Source organism: Arachis hypogaea, chromosome 19 (assembly GCF_003086295.3).
Source record: "Arachis hypogaea cultivar Tifrunner chromosome 19, arahy.Tifrunner.gnm2.J5K5, whole genome shotgun sequence".
Lineage (NCBI taxonomy): Eukaryota > Viridiplantae > Streptophyta > Magnoliopsida > Fabales > Fabaceae > Arachis > Arachis hypogaea.
Window position 1 is genome coordinate 120,382,512 of NC_092054.1, and position 23,626 is coordinate 120,406,137.

A 23,626-nucleotide genomic window follows, 5' to 3' on the forward strand; every position below is an offset into this window, starting at 1 on the left:
ATGGAAGTAAATAATTCTTCCTCTGACCATGGTTCTATAAGTATGAAAGGCGGTTCCAGTCATTCTCTGCTTATCTGTCAGCCACAGATTTGAGTAGAATTCCTGAACCATGTTTCTTCCAACCTTTGTTTCAGGATTGGCTAGAATTTCCCATCTTCTGTTTCGAATTTGCTCTTGGATCTCCGGATATTCATCTTCTTTCAGATTGAATTTAACTTCCGGGATCACTGACCTCAGACCCATTATTTTGTAGTAATGGTCTGCATGTTCTTTGGTTAGGAACCTCTCTTGATTCCAAAGACTCTTTGGAGTATTCTCTTTCTTGCCTCTTGATTTGGTTTGTTTTCTCTTAGGTGCCATGATCTTGATGAGTCTTAGCTCGGTGATCACGGAAAAGCACACCAAACTTAGAGGTTTGCTTGCCCTCAAGCAAAAGAAAGGAAAGGGAGGAGAGAGGAAAAGAGGTAAATTCGAATGGTGTAGAGGAGGGGATGGCTGAAACTATATTTATAGGAAGAGGGGATGGCTTTCGAAAAATTTGAGAGAGATATGAAAAGATATGGAAAGAATTTGAGAAGATATTTGAGTTTTTGAAGAAGATTTGGAAAGGATTCGAAAGAATTTTGAGAAATAATTTAGAAAATTATTGAATGATGAGAATTGAGGGTGAATGGTGAAAGTTTGAAACATGTTTATGCAGAAAATTATGAGTCAAAACATGAAAATTTGAAACAAATTGAAGTTGGAAACAAAATCTCCTCCCCCTGTCTATCTAGCGTTAAACGCCCAGAATGGTATCCATTCTGGCGTTTAACGCCCAGTTGTTGGCCATTATGGGCGTTTAACGCCCAGCCAGGTACCCTGGGTGGCGTTAAACGCCAGAAACTCCTTTATCACTGGGCGTTTTGCTGAACGCCCAGAATACTGCAAATCTGGCGTTAAACGCCCAGAATGGTACCCATTCTGGCATTTAAAGCCCAAAATGGTACCTTTACTGGTGTTAAACGCCCAGAATGATACCCATTCTGGCGTTTAACGCCCAAATTGCCCCTTACTGGCATTTTCTTGCCAGCAAGCTCCTTTTCTCTGCTTTTTGTACTGAATCCTTCTGTAACTCTGTGAATTCCTTCAATTTTGATGCTTAGCCTTTGATGAAAATGTATATCAAACCTCTACAAGTATTAATTAAAATAAATAACTTGCTAATGGCTGGGTTGCCTCCCAGCAAGTGCTTCTTTATTGTCTTTAGCTGGACTCTTACTGAGCTTCATTCAAGCCTCAGTTTTGAGCCTTCTTGCTCAAAATTGCTTTCAAGATAATGTTTGATTCTCTGTCCATTAACAATGAACTTTTTGTTAGAATCAATATCTTGAAGCTCAACATATCCATATGGTGACACTCCTGTTATCACATATGGTCTCCTCCACCGAGATTTTAATTTCTCAGGGAATAATCTGAGCCTAGAGTTGAATAGTAGAACTTTTTGTCCTGGCTCAAAGACTCTGGATGACAATTTCTTGTCATGCCACTTTTTTGCTTTTTCCTTATAAATATTTACATTTTCAAAAGCATTGAGTCTGAACTCTTCCAGCTCATTTAGCTGGAGCAATCTTTTCTCACTAGCTAACTTAGCATCCATGTTTAGGAATCTGGTTGCCCAGTAGGCTTTATGTTCCAGTTCCACGGGCAGATGACAAGCCTTTCCATACACAAGCTGGTATGGAGAGGTTCCTATAGGAGTCTTGAATGCTGTTCTGTATGCCCAGAGAGCATCATCCAAGTTCTTTGCCCAATCCTTTCTACGGGCAATTACAGTCTGTTCCAGGATTCTCTTTAGTTCTCTATTAGAGACTTCAGCCTGCCCATTTGTCTGTGGATGATACGGCGTTGCTACTTTGTGGCTAATTCCATATCGAACCATAGTAGAGTAAAGTTGTTTATTGCAGAAATGGGTTCCCCATCACTGATTAGTATTCTGGGAACACCAAATCTGCTGAAAATATGTTTCTGGAGGAACTTCAGCACAGTCTTGGTATCATTAGTGGGTGTGGCAATTGCTTCCACCCATTTAGATACGTAGTCTACTGCCACCAGAATGTAAGTGTTTGAGTATGATGGTGGGAAAGGACCCATGAAGTCAATACCCCATACATCAAACAACTCAATCTCTAGGATCCCTTGTTGAGGCATGGCATAACCATGAGGCAAGTTACCAGCTCTTTGGCAACTATCACAGTTACGCACAAACTCTCGGGCATCTCTGTAGAGAGTAGGCCAATAGAAGCCACATTGGAGGACTTTAGTGGCTATTCGCTCACTTCCGAAATGTCCTCCATACTGTGATCCATGGCAATGCCACAGGATCTTCTGTGCCTCCTCTCTAGGGACACATCTGCGGATCATTCCGTCAGCGCATCTCTTAAAGAGATATGGTTCATCCCATAAGTAGTACTTTGCATCTGAAATTAGTTTTTTCTTTTGCATCCTGCTGTACTCTTGGGGTATGAACCTCACAGCTTTATAATTTGCAATGTCTGCAAACCATGGTGCCTCCTGAATGGCAAAGAGTTGCTCATCCAGAAAGGTCTCAGAGATCTCAGTGGAAGGGAGGGACGCCCCAGCCACTGGTTCTAACCGGGACAGGTGATCAGCTACCTGGTTCTCTGTCCCTTTTCTGTCTCTTATTTCTATATCAAACTCTTGCAGAAGCAACACCCATCTTATGAGCCTGGGTTTTGAATCCTGCTTTGTGAGTAGATATTTAAGAGCAGCATGGTCAGTGTACACAATCACTTTTGATCCTACTAAATAGGATCTAAACTTGTCAATGGCATAAACCACTACAAGCAGCTCTTTTTCTGTGGTTGTGTAATTCTTCTGTGCGTCATTTAGAACACGACTGGCATAGTAAATGACGTGCAGAAGCTTGTTATGCCTTTGTCCCAACACTGCACCAATGGCATGGTCACTGGCATCACACATTAATTCGAATGGTAATATCCAGTCAGGTGCAGAGATGACTGGTGCTATGACCAGCTTGGCTTTCAGGGTTTCAAACGCCTGCAGACACCCTGTGTCAAACACAAATGGCGTGTCAGCAGCTAGCAGGTTGCTCAGAGGTTTTGCAATTCTTGAAAAATCCTTTATGAACCTCCTATAGAATCCTGCATGCCCCAGAAAGCTTCTGATTGCCTTAACATTGGCAGGTGGTGGTAATTTCTCAATTACCTCTACCTTGGCTTGATCCACCTCTATTCCCTTGCTTGAAATTTTATGCCCAAGGAAAATTCCTTCAGTCACCATAAAGTGACATTTTTCCCAGTTTAAGACCAGGTTAGTCTCTTGGCACCTTTTCAAGACAAGTGCTAGATGATCAAGACAGGAGCTGAATGAGTCTCCAAATACTGAGAAGTCATCCATGAAGACTTCCAGGAATTTCTCTACCATATCAGAGAAAATAGAGAGCATGCACCTCTGAAAGGTTGCAGGCCCATTGCAGAGACCAAAAGGCATTCTTCTGTAAGCAAATACTCCAGATGGACATGTGAATGATGTTTTCTCTTGGTCTTGAGGATCCACTGCAATTTGGTTGTAGCCTGAATAGCCATCCAAAAAGCAGTAGTATTCATGACCTGCTAGTCTTTCTAGCATTTGGTCTATGAATGGTAAAGGAAAATGATCCTTTCTGGTGGCTGTATTAAGCCTTCTGTAATCAATACACATTCGCCACCCTGTAACTGTTCTTGTGGGAACCAGTTCATTCTTTTCATTATGAACCACTATCATGCCTCCCTTCTTGGGGACAACTTGGATAGGACTTACCCAAGGGCTATCAAAAATAGGATAAATAATCCCAGCCTCTAGTAACTTAGTGACCTCTTTCTGCACCACTTCCTTCATGGCTGGATTTAGCCGCCTCTGTGGTTGAACCACTGGCTTAGCATCATCCTCTAATAGGATCTTGTGCATACATCTTGCTGGGCTAATGCCCTTAAGGTCACTTATGGAGCACCCAAGAGCTGTCTTGTGTGTCTTTAGCACTTGAATTAGTGCTTTCTCTTCCTGTGGATTTAAAGCAAAGCTTATGATCACTGGAAAAGTGTCACCCTCTCCCAGAAATGCATATTTCAGGGATGGTGGTAGTGGTTTGAGCTCGGGTTTAAGAGGTTTCTCCTCTTCCTGAGAGATTTTCAGAGGTTCTTTTATTTCCTCTGATTCCTCCAGATCAGGCTGAACATCTTTAAAGATGTCCTCTAGCTCTGATTCAAGACTTTCAGTAATATTGACCTCTTCCACCAGGGAGTCAATAATATCAACGCTCATACAGTCATTTGACGTGTCTGGATGCTGCATAGCTTTGACAACATTTAACTTGAACTCATCCTCATTGACTCTCAGGGTCACTTCCCCTTTTTGGACATCAATGAGAGTTCGTCTAGTTGCTAGGAAAGGTCTTCCTAGAATCAGAGTTGCACTCTTGTACTCCTCCATTTCCAGCACTACAAAGTCAGTGGGAAAGGCAAATGGCCCAACCTTGACAATCATGTCTTCAGTGATGCCTGGTGGATATTTAATGGAGCCATCAGCAAGTTGAAGACATATCCGGGTTGGTTTGACTTCTTCAGTCAACCCAAGCTTTCTGATAGTGGATGCAGGTATTAGGTTGATACTTGCTCCAAGGTCACATAGGGTTGTCTTGGTACAGGCACCCTCTAATGTGCATGGTATCATAAAGCTTCCTGGATCTTGAAGCTTCTCTAGTAAGCTTTTCAGAATGACTGCACTGCATTCTTCAGTGAGAAATACTTTTTCAGTTTCTCTCCAATCCTTCTTATGACTTAAGATCTCTTTCATGAACTTAGCATAAGAGGGTATTTGCTCAAGTGCCTTTGCAAATGGAATCTTTATTTCAAGAGTCCTGAGATAGTATGCAAAGCGGGCAAATTGTTTATCCTGTTCCGCTTGGCGGAGTTTCTGAGGATAAGGCATCTTAGCTTTATATTCTTCAACCTTAGTTGCTGCAGGTTTATTCCCTACAGAAGTGGTTGGAGAAGCCTTCTTAAAGGGGTTACTATCAGCACTTGCAGGTGTCTGATCCCTCATTGGCGTTTGAACGCCAGGGTTGGGTGCTGGATGGGCGTTTAACGCCAGCTTCCCACCCTTTTCTGGCGTTTGAATGCCAGAACTGGGAAAGGAATGGGCGTTTAACGCCAACTTTTCCCCCTTTTCTGGCGTTTGAACGCCAGAATTATTCCTCTCTGGGCTCTTGCTGTCCTCAGAGGGATTTTGGGCAGTGGTTTGGTCATCCTCTGTCATTTGTTCCTTTCTTGACTTTTTGCTACTTTGAGCTGAGTTATTCAATGTCTTCCCGCTCCTTAGTTGGACAGTTTGGCATTCTTCTGTTATCTGTTTAGATAGCTGCTGTCTTGTCTGATTCAATTGTGCTTCTATATTCTTGTTAGCATTTTTAGTGTCTTGGAGCATCTCTTTGAATTCTACTAATTGTTTTGTCATAAGGAGTAATTGCTGATTAAGTTCAACAATCTGTTCTTGAGGATTGGGATCAGTAGTTACTGCCATAGCCTTTTCTTTTATGGAGGACTCACTGTTTGAGTACAGATGTTGATTTCTAGCAACTGTATCTATGAGTTCTTGAGCCTCTTCAATTGTTTTTCTCATGTGTATAGATCTACCAGCTGAGTGGTCTAGGGACATCTGAGCTTTTTCTGTAAGCCCATAGTAGAAGATGTCTAACTGTACCCACTCTGAAAACATTTCAGAGGGGCATTTTCTTAGCATCCCTCTGTACCTCTCCCAGGAATTATAAAGGAATTCATGATCCTCTTGTTTAAAGCCTTGGATGTCCAGCCTTAGCTGTGTCATCCTTTTTGGAGGGTAAAATTGATTCAGGAATTTGTCTGATAACTGTCTCCATGTTTTTATGCTTGCTGTGGGTTGGTTATTTAACCACCTCTTAGCTTGATCTTTTACAGCAAATGGAAACAGTAATAATCTGTAGACATCCTGATCCACTTCTTTATCACGTACTGTGTCAGCAATTTGTAAGAACTATGCCAGAAACTCAGTAGGTTCTTTCTGTGGAAGACCAGAATACTGGCAATTCTGCTGCCCCATGATAATGAGCTGAGGGTTTAGCTCAAAGCTGCTTGCTTTGATGGGAGGTATACAGATGCTACTCCCATGTGTAGCTGTAATGGGGTTAGCATATGACCCCAGAGTCCTTCTGGACTGTTCACTTCCACTTATGTCCATGATGGAGAAAAGGGAATTGATATGAATTTTTTTTTTAAAAGTAACCGAAAATAATAAGTAAAATAAATAGAAACTAAAATAAAATTTCAAAAACAAAAGGAAAATAAAATAAAAGCAAATTGAAAACTGAATTAATTAATTAATTAAAAAGATTTTGAAATTAGCAATTAAAAAGATATGATTGAAAATTATTTTGAAAAAGATATGATTTAGAAGATATGATTGCAAAAATTAAAAAGATTTGATTTTTTGAAACAGATTTGAAAAGATCAATTATTGAAATTAGAATATTGACTTGACTAAAAAAATATATGATTTTGAAAATCTCTGACTAAATTAATGCAAAATTTCGAAATTTATGAGTAAAATAAGGAAACAATATTTTTTTTATTTTTGAATTTTAATGCGGGAAGAGAAAAACAACAAAATGACACTAAACTTAGAAATTTTAGATCAAAACACAGAGAACAAACAAGAAAACTTTGAATGTCAAGATGAACACCAAGAACACTTTGAAGATCAAGATGAACACCAAGAACAAATTTTTGAAAAAATTTTTAAGTAAATAAAAGCACAAAAACACCAAACTTAAAATTTTTAGAAAATAAAGCACAAATTTTCGAAAAATTAAAACAAAACACAAAGAAGACACCAAACTTAAAATATGAAACTAAACTCAAATAAAAGACTCTAAACCAACAAAAATAAATTAGTCCTAATCTAAGCAACAAGATAAACCGTCAGTTGTCCAAACTCGAACAATCCCCGGCAACGGCACCAAAAACTTGGTGCACGAAATTACAATCACACTTTTGTAACTCCGCACAACTAACCAGCAAGTGCACTGGGTCGTCCAAGTAATACCTTACGTGAGTAAGGGTCGATCCCACGGAGATTGTCGGCTTGAAGCAAGCTATGGTTATCTTGTAACTCTTAGTCAGGATATCAGTAATTCTCATATTTAATTGTAAAAAGTAAAAGAACATGAAATAAATACTTGTTATGCAGTAATGAAGAACAGGTTGAGGCTTTGGAGATGCTTTGTCTTCTGAACCTCTGCTTTCCTACTGTCTTCTTCTTCATGCATGCAAGACTCCTTCTATGGCAAGCTTTATGTTGGGCATCACCGTTGTCAATGGCTACATCCCGTCCTCTCAGTGAAAATGTTCCAAATGCGCTGTCACCGCACGGCTAATCATCTGTCGGTTCTCGATCATGTCGGAATAGGATTCATTGATCCTTTTGCGTCTGTCACTACGCCCAACACTCGCGAGTTTGAAGCTCGTCACAGTCATCCCTTCCCAGATCCTACTCAGAATACAACAGACAAGGTTTAGACGTTCCGGATCTCAGGAATGACCGCCAATGATTCTAGCTTATACCACGAAGACTCTGATTTGAATCATGAGGCTAAGAGATATGCATTTAATCTAAGGTAGAACGAAGGTGGTTGTCAGGCAGGTGTTCATCAAGTTGAAGTGCGAATGAATATCTTAGAATGGAAGCAAGCGTAATAGAATGGAAAACAGTAGTAATTGCATTAATTCATGAAGAACAGCAGAGCTCCTCACCCCCAACAATGGAGTTTAGAGACTCATGCCATAGAGAACACAACAAGAAACGTGTAAAGTGTCATGAGGTACAATATGAATCACTGAAAGTAGTATTTATAGTAAACTAGTGACCTAGGGTTACAGAAAATGAGTAAGCTAGGGTGTTTATTGTAAAATTCCACTTCCGGGGCCCACTTGGTGTGTGTTTGGGCTGAGCATTGAAGATTTCATGTGTAGAGATATTTCTTGGAGTTAAACGCCAGCTTTTATGCCAGTTTGGGCGTTTAACTCCAGCTTTTGTGCCAGTTCTGGAATTAAACGCCAGAATTCTTGAGCTGACTTGGAACGCCTATTTGGGCCATCAAATCTCGGGCAAAGTATGGACTATTATACATTGCTGGAAAGCCCAGGATGTCTACTTTCCAACGCAATTAAGAACGCGCCAATTGGGCTTCTGTAGCTTCAAAAAATCCACTTTGAGTGCAGGGAGGTCAGAATCCAACAGCATCTGCAGTCCTTTTTCAGCCTCTGAATCAGATTTTTGCTCAGGTCCCTCAATCTCAACCAGAAAATACCTGAAATCATTGAAAAACACACAAACTCATAGTAAAGCCCAGAAAAGTGATTTTTATTTAAAAACTAATAAAACCTAACTAAAATATACTAAAAACATACTAAAAACAATGCCAAAAAGCATATGAATTATCCGCTCATCAGCCAGAATGGCTACCATTCTGGGCGTTTAATGCCAGTAAAGGTATCATTCTGGGCGTTAAACGCCAGAATGAGCAGCATTCTAGGCGTTTAACGCCAGAAATGACAGCATTCTGGGCGTTTAGAAAAACGCCCAGTAAATAAGGATTTCTGGTGTTTAACGCCAGCCAGGGTACCTGGCTGGGCGTTAAACGCCCAAAATGGCCACCAGATGGGCGTTAAATGCTAGAATGGGTATCATTCTGAGCGTTTAATGCCAGAACAGCTAGGGGAGAGGCAATTTCGTTTCCAATTCAATTTTTTTCGAATTTTCATGCTTTAATTCAAAATTTTCTGCATCCAAACATTCATTTTCTAATTTCCATTAACAAAAATTCATAATCTTATAAATTCTTTTTAATTCTCTTTCAATTCATTTCGATTCTTTTTTTAAAAACTCATTCATCTTTCCAAATTCTTTTAAAATCTTTTTAATTCATTCATATTATCTTTTATTTCTTAGATGCATAAACAAAAATTCATATTTAACTTCCTCATATATTTTTCATATCTCTTAAATTTTGAAAATAATCTTCTCTTTTTCACATCATGTTTATCTTTTATCAATCATATCTTTCAAATCATATCTTTTTCTAAAAAAAAATTCACCTCCCCTTTATTTATACATTCGGCCATCCCCTCTACTCCATCATTTGAATCCTTCTCTCCATCTATTCATCTTTTTTCTTTTTATCTTGCTTGAGGGCAAGCAAATCTCTAAATTTGGTGTGATTTCCGTGATCTCTGAGTTAAAACAAACTAATCTCATGGCACCCAAAGGAAGATAAACTGCTTCAAGAGACAAGAAAGAAAGCAATCCAAAACCACGTTAGATGCATGAGAACTTTTGCACCAAAGAACATGCAGACCATTATTTCAAAATTGTATGCAGAAGATCAGTGATCCCGGAAGTTAGGTTCAATTTGAAAGAAGATTAATACCCGGAGATCCAAGAGCAGATTCAAAACAGGGGCTAGAAAGTCCTGGCTAATCCTGAGATACATGTTGGAAGAAACATGGTCCAGGAATTTTATGCAAATATATGGATGACAGAAAAGCAAAGACTAAAGGAAACTGCTTTCTACTCCTTTTGGACTATAGTCAGAGGGAAGATTATTTACTTCCACTTTGACAAAGTGAGAGAAGTTCTCAAACTTCCTCAACTACAAGATGATCCAGAGTCCTTTAATAGGAGAATGGCCAAGGATAAAAGGCTAGATCAAGTTCTAGAGGACATATGCCTCCCTGGAACCAAGTGGATTACCAATTCAAAAGGTGTCCCAAACCAGTTGAAGAGAGGAGATCTCAAACCAGTTGCTAGAGGTTGGCTGGATTTCATTGGGCGTTTTATACTCCCAACCAGCAACCAATCTGAAGTCACTGTCAAGAGGGCAGTGATGATTCACTGTATTATGCTGGGAAAGGAGGTAGAGATTCATTAGCTTATCCCTGTTGAAATTTACATGTTTGCAAATAAGGAATCCACTGAGGCCAAATTGGCCTACCCAAGCTTGATTAGTCTGTTATGTAAAGATGTGGGGGTACAGATGGATGTGGATGAATATATCAGAGTTGAACACCCAATCACCAAAAAAGTGATGGATGGACCTCAAATTCAAGATAACCTCATTAAGAGGGGGGCGCATGAGCTCCTCCCAGAAATTCTTCAACTTTATTATTGGGCCCGCTTAGAAGCATCTGTCACCAAGCTACAAGAAGCTGTAAATCAACTCAAAGAAGAGTAGCAAAATCAAAATAGCATGCTCTGCAAAATGCTCATAGAACAAGAGAAACAAGGGCGTGAAATACAGGAGCTAAAGCGTCAGAAGCTGTCCCTTGAAGAATTGGACGTCCCACAGATTGAAGGAGCACCTACCCCTCAAAATCAAGGTTGTTGAGTTCTAACTCTGTGATAACTTTTATTATTAGAAACCTATTTTAAGAGTTACATAAGCATTAGTATTAGAGTCATTTATTTTTATGTCTTTAATTCCCTTTCTTTTATTATTATTTGTCTGCTTTTATGTTTATTTTATGTCTTATTTTTATTCCATGATCAATAAAGTTTAGAGTCTATGTCTTAAAGCTATGAATGATTCCATGAATCCCTTACCTTTCTTAAATATAAATTTTTTTATTTGCAAAAGAACAAGAAGTGCATAGTTTCGAAATTTATCTTGAAATTAGTCTAATTATTTTGATGTAGTGGTAATACCTTTTGTTTTCTAGATGAATGCTTGAACAATGCATATTTTTTATAGTGAAGTTTATGAATGTTAAAATTGTTGGTTCTTGAAAGAATAATGAAAAAAGAGAATGTTATTGATAATCTGAAAAATCATAAAATTGATTCTTGAAGCAAGAAAAAGCAGTGAAAAACAAAGCTTGCGAAAAAAAAAAGCAAGCAGAAAAAGCCAGTAACCCCTTAAACTAAAAGGCAAGGGTAAAAAGGATCCAAGGCTTTGGTCATTAATAGATAGGAGGGCCCAAAGGAATAAAATCCTGGCCTAAGCAGCTAAATCAAGCTGTCCCTAACCATGTGCTTGTGTCATGAAGGTCCAAGTGAAAAGCTTGAGACTGAGTGGTTAAAGTCGTGGTCCAAAGAAAAAAGAGTGTGCTTAAGAGCTCTGGGCACCTCTAACTGGGGACTCTAGCAAAGTTGAGTCACAATCTGAAAAGGTTCACCCAGTCATGTGTCTGTGGCATTTATGTATCCAGTGGTAATACTGGAAAACAAAATGCTTAGGATCACGGCCAAGACTCATAAAGTAGCTGTGTTCAAGAATCAACATACAGAACTAGGAGAATCAATAACACTATCTGAATTCTGAGTTCCTATGGATGCCAATCATTCTGAACTTCAAAGGATAAAGTGAGATGCCAAAACTGTTTCAGGTATTTTCTAGCTGAAATTGAGGGACTTGAGCAAAAATCTGTCAGGGTGCACACCATTGGTTTTGACAGTGTCACAAATCCTCAAGAAAGTAGACAAGTGTTGGTTTGGATCTTCAAGTGGTCCTTCTCCATAAGAACAGTTCTTCTGCACCAAGGTGATGAGTTGGGGCTTCAATTCAAAGTTATTTGCATCGACATTTGGGGTAAGGATGCTACTCCCACAATGCCTTGGATTAGCAAATGTATATGAAGCCAATACTCTCCTTTGGGGCTGACCATTGTCGTTGGCCACTCCCACTTATGGATTTGTTGGATTTTCCTCCATTTCTTGGTTCTCTTCTCAACCCCCAAAGTGTTTCAGGATCAAAAGGTGTGGATTCATCGCTTCTTCCTCCTGACATAAACACAGAACCAAGAACCAGAATTAAACACTCTATTGCTAGAGTGAAGTTAGTGTTAGCTTAAGCAAAAATTCAAACAGTTAGTATGCTTAGTAAAAAGAAAAAGAAAAAGTGCTTAATCTAGACCACCACCTTACTTAATCATTTTCAATCTAATCAATCCCCGGCAACGGCGCCAAAAACTTGATGTTGTGGAAAACGATCCAACACGAAACTCACCGACAAGTGTACCGGGTCACATCAAGTAATAATAACTCACATGAGTGAGGTCGATCCCACAGGGATTGAAGGATTGAGCAATTTTAGTTTAGTGGTTGATTTAGTCAAGCGAATCAAGTATTGGTTGAGTGATTTAGAATTTGTATAAACTAAATTGCGTGAAATGTAAAGGGAGAGGGAAGATTTGCAGTAAATTAAAGAGCAGGAAAGTAAAAGTGCTGAATCTTAAAGAACAAGTAAGGTAAGATGCAGAAACTTAGATTGCAAGAAATGTAAATAACTGAAGCTTAAAGTGCAAGGAATGTAAATTGCTTGAATTGTAAAAGGGATTGGGAGTTGGGATTGCAGAATTTAAACAAGAACAAGTAAATTGCATTAAACATAAAGGAGAAAATTTAATTGCAGTGAAGTAGATCTTAAACAGAAAAGTAAAATGCCTTGAAGAATTTAAAAACAAAAAAGCAATGCTTAATTTGCAGCAATTTAAAAGTGGTTCAAGATCTCAGGAGTGGAAGAGACTAGATAACAAGTCTAGATCTCAAATCCTTCCTTGATACAACAAGAACAATTGCAAAAGAAATAAAGAAAAGTAAATTGCAGAAAGAGTAGAAGAAGAAGCAATGAACAGAAAATGAAATTCAATTATGCAGAAAATTAAAGTAGAGATCTCAAGGTGAGATTGAAACAGAAGTTCTTCAATTCTTCACCCAAGATCCAAAGCAAGAAAATTAAAGAGTGCTCAAGCAGGAACAAGGAAGAAGAGAGATCAATTCTCCTTCCCAATTCTCTGAAATCTAAATTCAAAAACGAAAAAGCTCAAAATGAAAATGAGAGTTCAAAGAAAAATCAAAAGTAAAGTCTAAAAAAAAGAAGAGGGTAAAAGTCCTAATTACATCAAACTAACTCCTATTTATACACTTTCTATTCTTGGATATTAGAATTTGGATGGGCTTTTAATTTGGTGAAGATTTGAATTTAATTGGATTTTTGGTTGATTTTTCAGCCCATGAGTAATTTGCTTCCAGGGAGATGCTCAGCTTACAAAGTGAGCTGAGCTTTGAGACTTAGTGTGGGGAGGCCTTGCGTAGCGTGCTGTTGCTTGGGGGAGGCATCAGGGGAAAGCTCAGCTCACAAAGTGAGCTGAGCATTGGTGCCTTGGTGCGAAAATTTGTTGCGCGCCTTGTGCTCCCTGGACCGTGTCAAGTGTGTGCGTCCCACTCCCCCTGGCCGTGTCAAAGTTCTTGCGTGATGCCCATGGATAGCGCTCAGCTCTCCAAGTGAGCTGAGCCTTGGTGCTCACAAGGAGAGGTCCTTGGTTCGAGACTTGCTGAGTGCATGCGCTGCCCATTTCTTTGGTTTTCTTGTGGTGCCTTGCTTCCTTGCTTCCTCAAGGTGTGGAGTTCGAACCTTGGGGGATGCATTTGGCCATTTTTTGCTTATTTTTCCTTGTGAGTAGCGCTCCCCCCATCCCCCTTTGGTCATGGGTTCAACTCTTGGAGAATGCACTTGCAACTCATTTTCTTTGAATTATTTCTTGTGGGCTCTCGATAATGCTCACTTTGTGAGCTGAGCTTGGTCTTTCCTTTCCTTGTTTCTTGGTCTTGTGTTGTGCTCAGCTCACAAAGTGAGCAGAGCTTTGTCTTTCCTTTCCTTGTTTCTTGGTCTTGTGTTGTGCGCAACTCACAAAGTGAGCAGAGCTTTGTGCCTTGGTCCCTTGAGAGAGAATGTAGCGCTCCCTTGGTGAGCTTGGTGCTCTTGGAGAGAGCTTCATGGTTTGTTGTGCCACACTTCCTCCTTTCTTGGCCACACTTTTTTTCCTTGGGCCACACTTCTTAGGCTACGCTTTCTTCTTTTCTTCTTTTCTTCACCTATAATTAATCAAAACAACCAATCAAAGTATCACCAAATTCACAAGGTTTATAAATCACTAAAAATCAATTAAATTTAGCCTAAACCTCATGATTTAACATCAATTATATAGTGGTTGTTTGATTCAAAGAAATCATGCATTTCCATTCCAAATTACTTACTTAGAATGCAAGAAAGTACATAAAACCAAATAAAAATAAAGAAAAGGCTAGTAAAACTAGGCTAAGATGACTTGTCATCACAACACCAAACTTAAAACTTGCTTGTCCCCAAGCAAGCATCAAACATAAGAGAAGATAGAATGAGATAGATAAGTATATATGTTCTTATTAAGCAGATAGTTAAATTTGGTCTATGGGGTTTTATACAGATCTAAAGTAGCTCATTTATTACTTGCTGTCAAAACAAGCAATGTTTCTTTAAGGGTTCACCAAGGTTGCTGCTATAACTCCTCACTTTTTGCTCATTTCCCTTGTTAGCTTTTCTTCTTTCTTTTGAATTACAGAGCTTATTACTTATTAAAGGCTTAGTGGCAAATGTTGCAATGGCCTTTGGCTTATTTTCACTCAACATTTCTTCACCACAGACACATGGCTCACCTTTTTCTTCCTAGGATCATTGATGCCCAGCATCTCTTTGGATCACTAAATGTTTTGTAGCTAGGTTGCTCTTTATTGTGGACTTTCAGTAGGCAATCCCAAATCAGTTGATCTAAATTGCCAAGTTTTAAAATACTCCTTAGAACCTACTTGTCCAAGCATATCCTAGTACACAAACACCACAGGCATATGTCCTAGGGTCCAAGCTATTGGTGTCTAGCCTTATTGTTTGTTTCTAGGGTCCAAGCATATCCTAATACACAAACACCATAGGCATATGTCCTAGGGTCCAAGCTATTGGTGTCTAGCCTTATTGTTTGTTTCTTTGCCAACTTTTGGCTATTCTTCTTTCTTTTTCTTTTTGTTTTGGTTTATTTTCAAGGGGCTTTCATTAATTGAAGGATCATAGTAGCAAACTGGCTTAAGCTTCAAGTAACAAGTCATTATGCAGCAATTATTGTATGAGCTAACAATTGAATCAAACACACACCACCACTAACTTTCCTTCTAACTATTGCAATATTGAACAATTACTTTTCTAAATTAAACATCTTTCTTTTATTCAAACAGCAAGGGGAGACAAAACAAAGTACTCAAGCTAATGAAGGATGACAATTATTATGCAGATAATCTTTCAAGCAAAAATTATGCAGATAGCTTTCTTCAGCATGTACTTCCACTTGCAACTAAATGATCATTCCAGCCAGACATAAAAGAATCTCTGAATTAAATCATTACATAACAACAAGGATCAAGTATAAATACAACCTGTTGGGTTGCAGCTTTTCATTCTTCCTTCTGTTTGCTCCTTCTGAGTCATAATGCAAGTGTTCTTTAATTTGTTGGCTATTTTCCTGCATAATCCTCAAAAGTGGCTTGCTTCTCAAGCCCTTAAGGTATCCGATTAATATGCAAAGCTTATTTATGGGCTTTTGAACTTACTTTGGTGTGTGAACACCAAACTTAGTTCCTTGCCAATGTCTCTCATGCAGCAAATTAATTATCTGTGAAATCCTTTTTCCATGCTAAAGGTAATAAAACTAAAAACTATGAAACAGTAAATAGTTAACTAGTTTATCTAAATGCTTGAAGCTAGCATTATGCAGGAAGTGAGAATGCGTTTTATGATAAGACTTTGGTGGAACACCAAACTTAGAATTCTTCACTCTCCCTTATATTGTTTTGGTGTGCAACACCAAACTTAGCTTCTTGCAATGTAGACAAAACTAATTGACCTTTTTATTGAAATAGCCATGAAAATAAAACTACCTCAGGTTGGGTTGCCTCCCAACAAGCGCTTCTTTATTGTCACTAGCTTGACATCTTATCCTTTGATCATGGGGGTTGAAAATCATAGTGCCTCAGCTTTTATCCTCTTACTGTGAACTTCCTTCCGGTCTCCTCTTTGATGATCTCTAGGTGTTCAAGTGAAAGGATCCGGTTCACAGTATAGTACTCAGATGATTGTGAAGACACCTTCATTGGTTGGGTGTTTAACATCACTTTATCCCCTGCTGAAAAGCCTTCAGTGGGGATTTTCTTATTTCTCCACCCTTTTGGCCTCTTCTTCTTTTCTTCTTTCTCAGGAGATAATTCATGCCTTGGTGGTTCTTTATCTGGAGTGTTGAGGTTCTCATATTTCCCCACTTTTACCAGCACATTCTCTACAACTCCGAGTGCTTGCTGAATGGACTTGTCAGCCATTTGAAGAGCTATTCGAGTGGGTTTCAGTTCAAAAATTTGAAGCTTCCTCATGAGAGATAGAGGCATCAAGTTTATGCTTGCACCAAGGTCACAAAATGATTTCTCAATAGTTATGTCTCCTATGGTACAAGGCATATAAAACCTTCCAGGATCATACTTCTTCTCTGGTAGACCTCTTTGGAGAATAACACTACACTCCATTGTCATTTCAACAATTTGTCCTTCCTTCAAGGGTCTTTTATTTGTTAGCACTTCTTTCATAAATTTGGCATATAATGGCATCTGTTCAAGTGCTTCTAAGAAAGGAATATTGATGCTGAGTGTCTTGAATATGTCCAGGAACTTTGAATATTGCTTATCCTCGTTTTCTTTTTTGAACCTCTGAGGGTACAGAAGTTTGGGGACATTTGGCTTCACCCCTTCCTTCTTCTCTTGTAGCTGTGTTTCAAGGATGTCCTCATCTTTCTTTGAGCTTTTTGCATTCTTGGTCTTTCTCTCCTCTTCACTTCTCTCTTCTGTCTCTTCTTGTGGAACTTTTCTGTTGTGGTCTTCCTGATTGATGGCTTCCTTCTCACTTCCCACCATGATTGCTTTGCACTCCTCCCACTTTGTAGCTTTTCCTTTGTCCCTTGGGTGGTCTTGAGTAGCAATAGGAGATGCATTTGATTGCTTCTCACCCATCTCTGCAATTTGTTTAGCCATTTGTTCCATATGCCTCTCAAGATTTCTGATTGAAGCTTCTTGGTTTTTGATTGAAGCTTCTTGGTTTTTACTTGTTATGGCTTGATCCTTCTGTGCTGCTTCCTGATCTTGTCTTTCCATCTCTTGATTTCTCATGAGTTTCTCCATCATTATCTCTTGGTGCTTCATCATCTTTTCCATCAATATCTCTAAGTTGGAGATCCTTTGAGTGTCTTGTGATGTTTGTGGCTGGTTGTGGGGTGTTGAAGGTTGATGGTAGGTGTTTTGGTTAGTTGTTTGGTTATTGGGTGGACAGTAGCTAGAATTTGGGTGGTTGTTTTGGGGTTTTCTATATGGATTGGGGTTAGTGTTTTACTGGTTGTGGTTTTGGTTGTTTCTTGAGTTGTTTTGGTTTGAATTTCGTTGCCATGGTTGCTGGTTTTGAGTGTGGTTATCTCCCCATCTTATGTTTGGATGCTTCTTCCAGGATGGATTGTAGGTGTCACCATATACTTCATTTTGGCCGGAGCTTTGGTTGTGCACATATTGAGGTTGTTCCTGCTGCTGATCTTCTTGATTTTCTTCATTTTGCCCCCATTTGGTTGATGATTGGCTTGTGTTGACTGCTGCAACTTGGAGACTATCAATCCTCTTGGCCATTTGCTCAAATTGTTGTTGAATTTGCTGCTGCATCATTTTGTTTTGAGCCAGAATTGAGTCCACTCCTTCCAACTCCATCACTCCTTTCCTTTGTGATGGTTGGCGTTGCCTTTGGTGAGCAAAGAAATACTAGTTGTTGGCCACCATATCAATGAGATTTTGGGCTTCCTCTGCAGTTTTCATGAGTTGCAAAGAGCCTCCTGCTGAATAATCCAAAGCCTCTTGAGATTTCAATGTCAAGCCTTCATAGAAATTCTGCAATCTGTCCCACTCACTGAACATTCCAGGTGGGCACTTCCTGATTAGAGCTTTGTATCGTTCCCATGCCTCATACAAGGGTTCAACATCCATTTGTGTGAATGTTTGTACTTCAGTCTTCAATCTAATAACTCTTTGAGGTGGGTAAAACTTGGCAAGGAACTTGGTTACTAGATCATCCCAATTGTTGATGCTGTCTCTTGGAAAGGATTCCAACCATTGAGTGGCTTTGTCTCTGAGAGAAAATAGAAATAGCAGTAGCTTGTAACTGTCAGGGTGCACACCACTGGTTTTGACAGTGTCCCAAATCCTCAAGAAAGTAGACAAGTGTTGGTTTGGATCTTCAAGTGGTCCTCCTTCATAAGAACAGTTGTTCTGCACCAAGGTGATGAGTTGGGGCTTCAATTCAAAGTTATTTGCATCGACATTTGGGGTAAGGATGCTACTCCCACAATGCCTTGGATTAGCAAATATATATGAAGCCAATACTCTCCTTTGGGGCTGACCATTGTCGTTGGCCACTCCCACTTATGGATTTGTTGGATTTTCCTCCATTTCTTGGTTCTCTTCTCTACCCCCAAAGTGTTTAAGGATCAAAAGGTGTGGATTCATCGCTTCTTCCTCCTGACATAAACACAGAACCAAGAACCAGAATTAAACACTCTATTGCTAGAGTGAAGTTAGTGTTAGCTTAAGTAAAAATTCAAACAGTTAGTATGCTTAGTAAAAAGAAAAAGAAAAAGTGCTTAATCTAGACCACCACCTTACTTAATCATTGTCAATCTAATCAATCCCCGGAAACGGCGCCAAAAACTTGATGTTGTGGAAAATGATCCAACACGAAACTCACCGGCAAGTGTACCGGGTCGTATCAAGTAATAATAACTCACATGAGTGAGGTCGATCCCATAGGGATTGAAGGATTGAGCAATTTTAGTTTAGTGGTTGATTTAGTCAAGCAAATCAAGTATTGGTTGAGTGATTTAGAATTTGCAGAAACTAAATTGCGTGAAATATAAAGGGAGAGGGAAGATTTGCAGTAAATTAAAGAACAGGAAAGTAAAAGTGCTGAATCTTAAAGAACAAGTAATGTAAGATGCAGAAACTTAGATTGCAAGAAATGTAAATAACTGAAGCTTAAAGTGTAAGGAATGTAAATTGCTTGAATTGTAAAAGGGATTGGGAGTTGGGATTGCAGAATTTAAACAAGAACAAGTAAATTGCATTAAACATAAAGGAGAAAATTTAATTGCAATGAAGTAGATCTTAAACAAAAAAGTAAAATTCCTTGAAGAATTTAAAAACAGAAAAGCAATGCTTAATTTGCAGCAATTTAAAAGTGGTTCAAGATCTCAAGAGTGGAAGAGACTAGATAACAAGTCTAGATCTCAAATCCTTCCTTGATCCAACAAGAACAATTGCAAAAGAAATAAAGAAAAGTAAATTGCAGAAAGAGTAGAAGAAGAAGCAATGAACAGAAAATGAAATTCAATTATGCAGAAAATTAAAGAAGAAATCTCAAGGTGAGATTGAAACAGAAGTTCTTCAATTCTTCACCCAAGATCCAAAGCAAGAAAATTAAAGAGTGCTCAAGCAGGAACAAGGAAGAAGAGAGATCAATTCTCCTTCCCAATTCTCTGAAATCTAAATTCAAAAACAAAAAAGCTCAAAATGAAAATGAGAGTTCAAAGAAAAATCAAAAGTAAAGTCTAAAAAAAAGAAGAGGGTAAAAGTCCTAATTACATCAAACTAACTCCTATTTATACACTTTCTATTCTTGGATATTGGAATTTGGATGGGCTTTTAATTTGGTGAAGATTTGAATTTAATTGGATTTTTGGTTGATTTTTCAGCCCATGAGTAATTTGCTTCCAGGGGGATACTCAGCTCACAAAGTGAGCTGAGCTTTGAGACTTAGTATGGGGAGGCCTTGCGTAGCGTGCTGTTGCTTGGGGGAGGCATCAGGGGAAAGCTCAGCTCACAAAGTGAGCTGAGCATTGGTGCCTTGGTGCAAAAATTTGTTGCGCGCCTTATGCTCCCTGGACCGTGTCAAGTGTGCGCGTCCCACTCCCCCTGGCCGTGTCAAAGTTCTTGCGTGATGCCCATGGATAGCGCTCAGCTCTCCAAGTGAGCTGAGCCTTGGTGCTCACAAGGAGAGGTCCTTGGTTCGAGACTTGCTGAGTGCATGCGCTGCCCATTTCTTTGGTTTTCTTGTGGTGCCTTGATGCCAGGGCATCTTGGCCAGTTTCACTGACCTTTTCTTTACTATTTTTAGGTTAGTTTCATGCATTTCCTTAGGAAATAAGCTAGTTTTGGGTAGATATTCACCTACACCTTGATTCAAGCATACATTGTGCATTTTACATTATTTCATGAGGATTTCGCATGAATTTAGTGACAAATTGTATTACCCATGACTTGGACTAGAACTTTGATGTACTCTGTTGCTTGATTTCAGGACCAAAGGAAGCAAGGAAAGGGAGGTAACTTGCAAGGATAATGAGAAAAGTGATTGCCAATGACACTCTCAAAGCCATCATTGCCCACGTTAAGAGTCACGTTAACTAAGTTAACGTGAACTCTAACGTGGAAAAGGGAAGTTGAGCCAACGTTAGTGACACTTAACATTGTCACTAACATTGGCAAACACTTATGAGTGGCCACGTTAGAGCCCACGTTAACCTAGTTAACGTGGCCTCTAACGTTAAAGGGGGAAGAGAAGCCAACGTTAGTGACATTCAACATTGTCACTAACGTTGGCCTAAGGATGCAACACACCACATTAACTCCCACGTCAACTTGGTTAACGTGAGAGCTAACGTAAGAAGTGAGAGTTGTCGACAACGTTAGTGACACTCAACATTGTCACTAACGTTGGAAGCAACCACACAACCCCCCAAGGAGCCACGTTAACTTCCACGTTAACTTAGTTAACGTGGTAGCTAACGATGAGGAATGAATGATGAGCCAACGTTAGTGACACTCAACATTGTCACTAACGTTGGGATGGATAAGAATGGCCACGTTAGAAGCCACGTTAACCTAGTTAACGTGGACTCTAACGTGAGATCTAGGGGCACATTGAAACGTTAGTGACAATGTTGAGTGTCACTAACGTTCTCAAAGGTTGGCAAGGCCACGTTAGAAGCCACGTTAACCTAGTTAACGTGGGCTCTAACGTGAGGCAAAGGGGTACATTGGAACGTTAGTAAAAATGTTAAGTGTCACTAACGTTCCCGAACTTATACTTTCACTAAATGATTAACACCCCTTACGCCCTGAGCTAAAGTCTCTGCCCACTTAACACTTTCTCTCTGCAAGTAAAGCCAAGCCCAAATGAAGAAAAGAACTACTTCAAATTCAAGATCCAAAGGCCCAAGACTTGAAGAGCAAACTAGAAGCTGAGAAGAGTAGTATATATAGGAGTAGCTTTGAATTGTAAAAGGAGTTCTGAAGGCTGGGAAAAGGAGAACTACTTTCTGTATTTTACTTTCTCTGCATTTTCTAGTTTTATGATGTATTCTCCATCTTTGTTTTCATTTTCTAGAGCTATGAACAACTAAACCTCTTTCATTGGGTTAGGGAGCTCTGTTGTAATTTGATGGATCAATACTAATTTTCATTATTCTTCTTCTATCTTTTCTCTTGATTTTACTTGAAAGCTTTCGATCTTCATTCAATTGAGTAGTTATCTTGGAAGAGAAGCTATTCAAACTTGGATCTCTTTTGAACCTTGAAAGAAGAATGAAGAGATCAAGCTAGAAATGCTTTCTCATGCTGGACCAAATTGGGTTTGGATGTGTATGTGACTATAACCCTCTCAATACTTGATTTGGGAAATGCATGTGGTATAATCAGTGACCATACTTCATCTCTTCTCATGAGCAATTGACCAAGGAATTGGCTATTGATCAAGATTTGAGAGATTGAATTGCAAGAAATTGTAATTCAATCACTTAAGATTGCCAAGGAGATCAATGAGTGCATTGATTGAGGAAGAGATGAAAATAAACTTGATCTGGAGAATTGCAACATCTCCTAAGCCCAATAAACTCCCCATCTCTGATTTTACCCATTCTCTTTAATTTCTGCCATTTACTTTTATGAGCAAATCCCCCATTCTCATTTACAATTCTGCAATTTATTTTCAGTCATTTACTTCCAGTCCTTTAATTCTAGCATTTATTTTTCTGTTATTTACATTCCGCCATTTTATTTTCTGCAACTCTCAACCCAAATTCTGGATTCACTCAACTAGAACATTCTTCTAATTAAAGTTGCTTGATCAATCAATCCCTGTGGGATTCGACCTCACTCTATTGTGAGTTTTTACTTGACGACAAATTCGGTACACTTGCCGATGGGAGATTTGTTGAGAGACAAGTTTTCCACGCATCAAGTTTATGGCGCCGTTGTCGGGGATTGATTGTGCATCAACAATGATTAAATTGGAAGATCACTAGATTGAGCATTTTTATTTTGTGAATTTCATTTTCTGTTTGAGTGATTTACTTTTTGTTTTAGTTAAACTTCTTCCCTTCTCCCTCTACTCTTTTGTTTTTCTTTGTTATTTTCAATTCTGTTTGCTAACCCACTAACTGTTTGATATATTGCATCACCCACAACTAACAGTAATTCTGACACAAATACTTTCTGCACCTATCTTTTCTTGCTTGCACTTGATGGTTGTATGATAGAGAGAAGAAGCGGGGCTTCAACTTCCTTCGATTCTGAACCTGAGAGGACCTTCCTTAGATTAAGGAGGGAGGCAAGAGGAAAGAAAATGGTTGGTGGTGAGGAAGAAGAGGAATTCTTTGAAACAAACATGGAAGACAACATGGAAAACCATCATGAAGAAGAAGATCACAACCATGGGGGAGGAGGTAGAGCAAATCATGCTGGGGAGGATAGAAGAGTTTTGGGCTCTTACATCAATCCAAACCCAGGCAATTGTGGAAGTAGCATCCAAAAGCCAACAATCCATGCCAACAACTTTGAACTTAAACCACAGCTCATCACCCTTGTTCAGAACAATTGTTTGTTTGGAGGAAGTGTTCAAGAAGACCCCAATCAACATTTAACCACCTTCCTGAGAATATGTGACACAGTGAAGTCTAATGGTGTTCATTCTGACGCCTATAGATTGCTCTTATTTCCATTCTCACTCAGGGACAAGGCAGCCAAATGGCTGGAATCTTTCCCAAGGGAAAGCTTGACAACTTGGGAAGACGTGGTGAACAAATTCTTAGCAAGATTTTACCCTCCTCAACGAATCAATAGGCTGAGAGATGAGGTCCAAACTTTCAGGCAACAAGATGGTGAGACTCTATATGAAGCATGGGAGAGGTTCAAGGACTTAACAAGGAGGTGTCCACCTGACATGTTCAACGAATAGTGCAGCTGCACATTTTCTATGAAGGGCTCTCTTATGAGTCAAAGAAGGCCGTAGACCATTCATCTGGAGGATCTTTGAACAAGAAGAAGACCATTGAGGAAGCCATAGATGTTATTGAAACAGTAGCAGAGAACGACTACTTCTATGCTTCCGAAAGAGGGAACATAAGAGGAGTAATGGAGCTAAACAATGTAGATGCTCTGTTGGCCCAAAACAAGCTCATTACCCAGCAGCTGGCTGACCTCACCAAGAAGATGGAGATGAACCAAGTAGTAGCAATCTCCACTTCATCAACAATCCAAGAAGGAGTGAACGAAGAAGCAGAGGGGAGTCAGGAGCAAGCCAACTACATTGGGAATTCACCAA

General features: G+C 39.3%; 1 non-coding gene across 1 annotated transcript; it reads right to left on the reverse strand.

The window, feature by feature from the left end:
• Window positions 1-23,143: 23,143 nt before the first annotated feature.
• LOC112780193 (small nucleolar RNA R71) lies at window positions 23,144-23,247 on the reverse strand. The gene has a single exon (XR_003191046.1). It is a non-coding gene; the product is annotated as a small nucleolar RNA R71 (small nucleolar RNA).
• Between the last annotated feature and the right edge of the window lie 379 nt (window positions 23,248-23,626).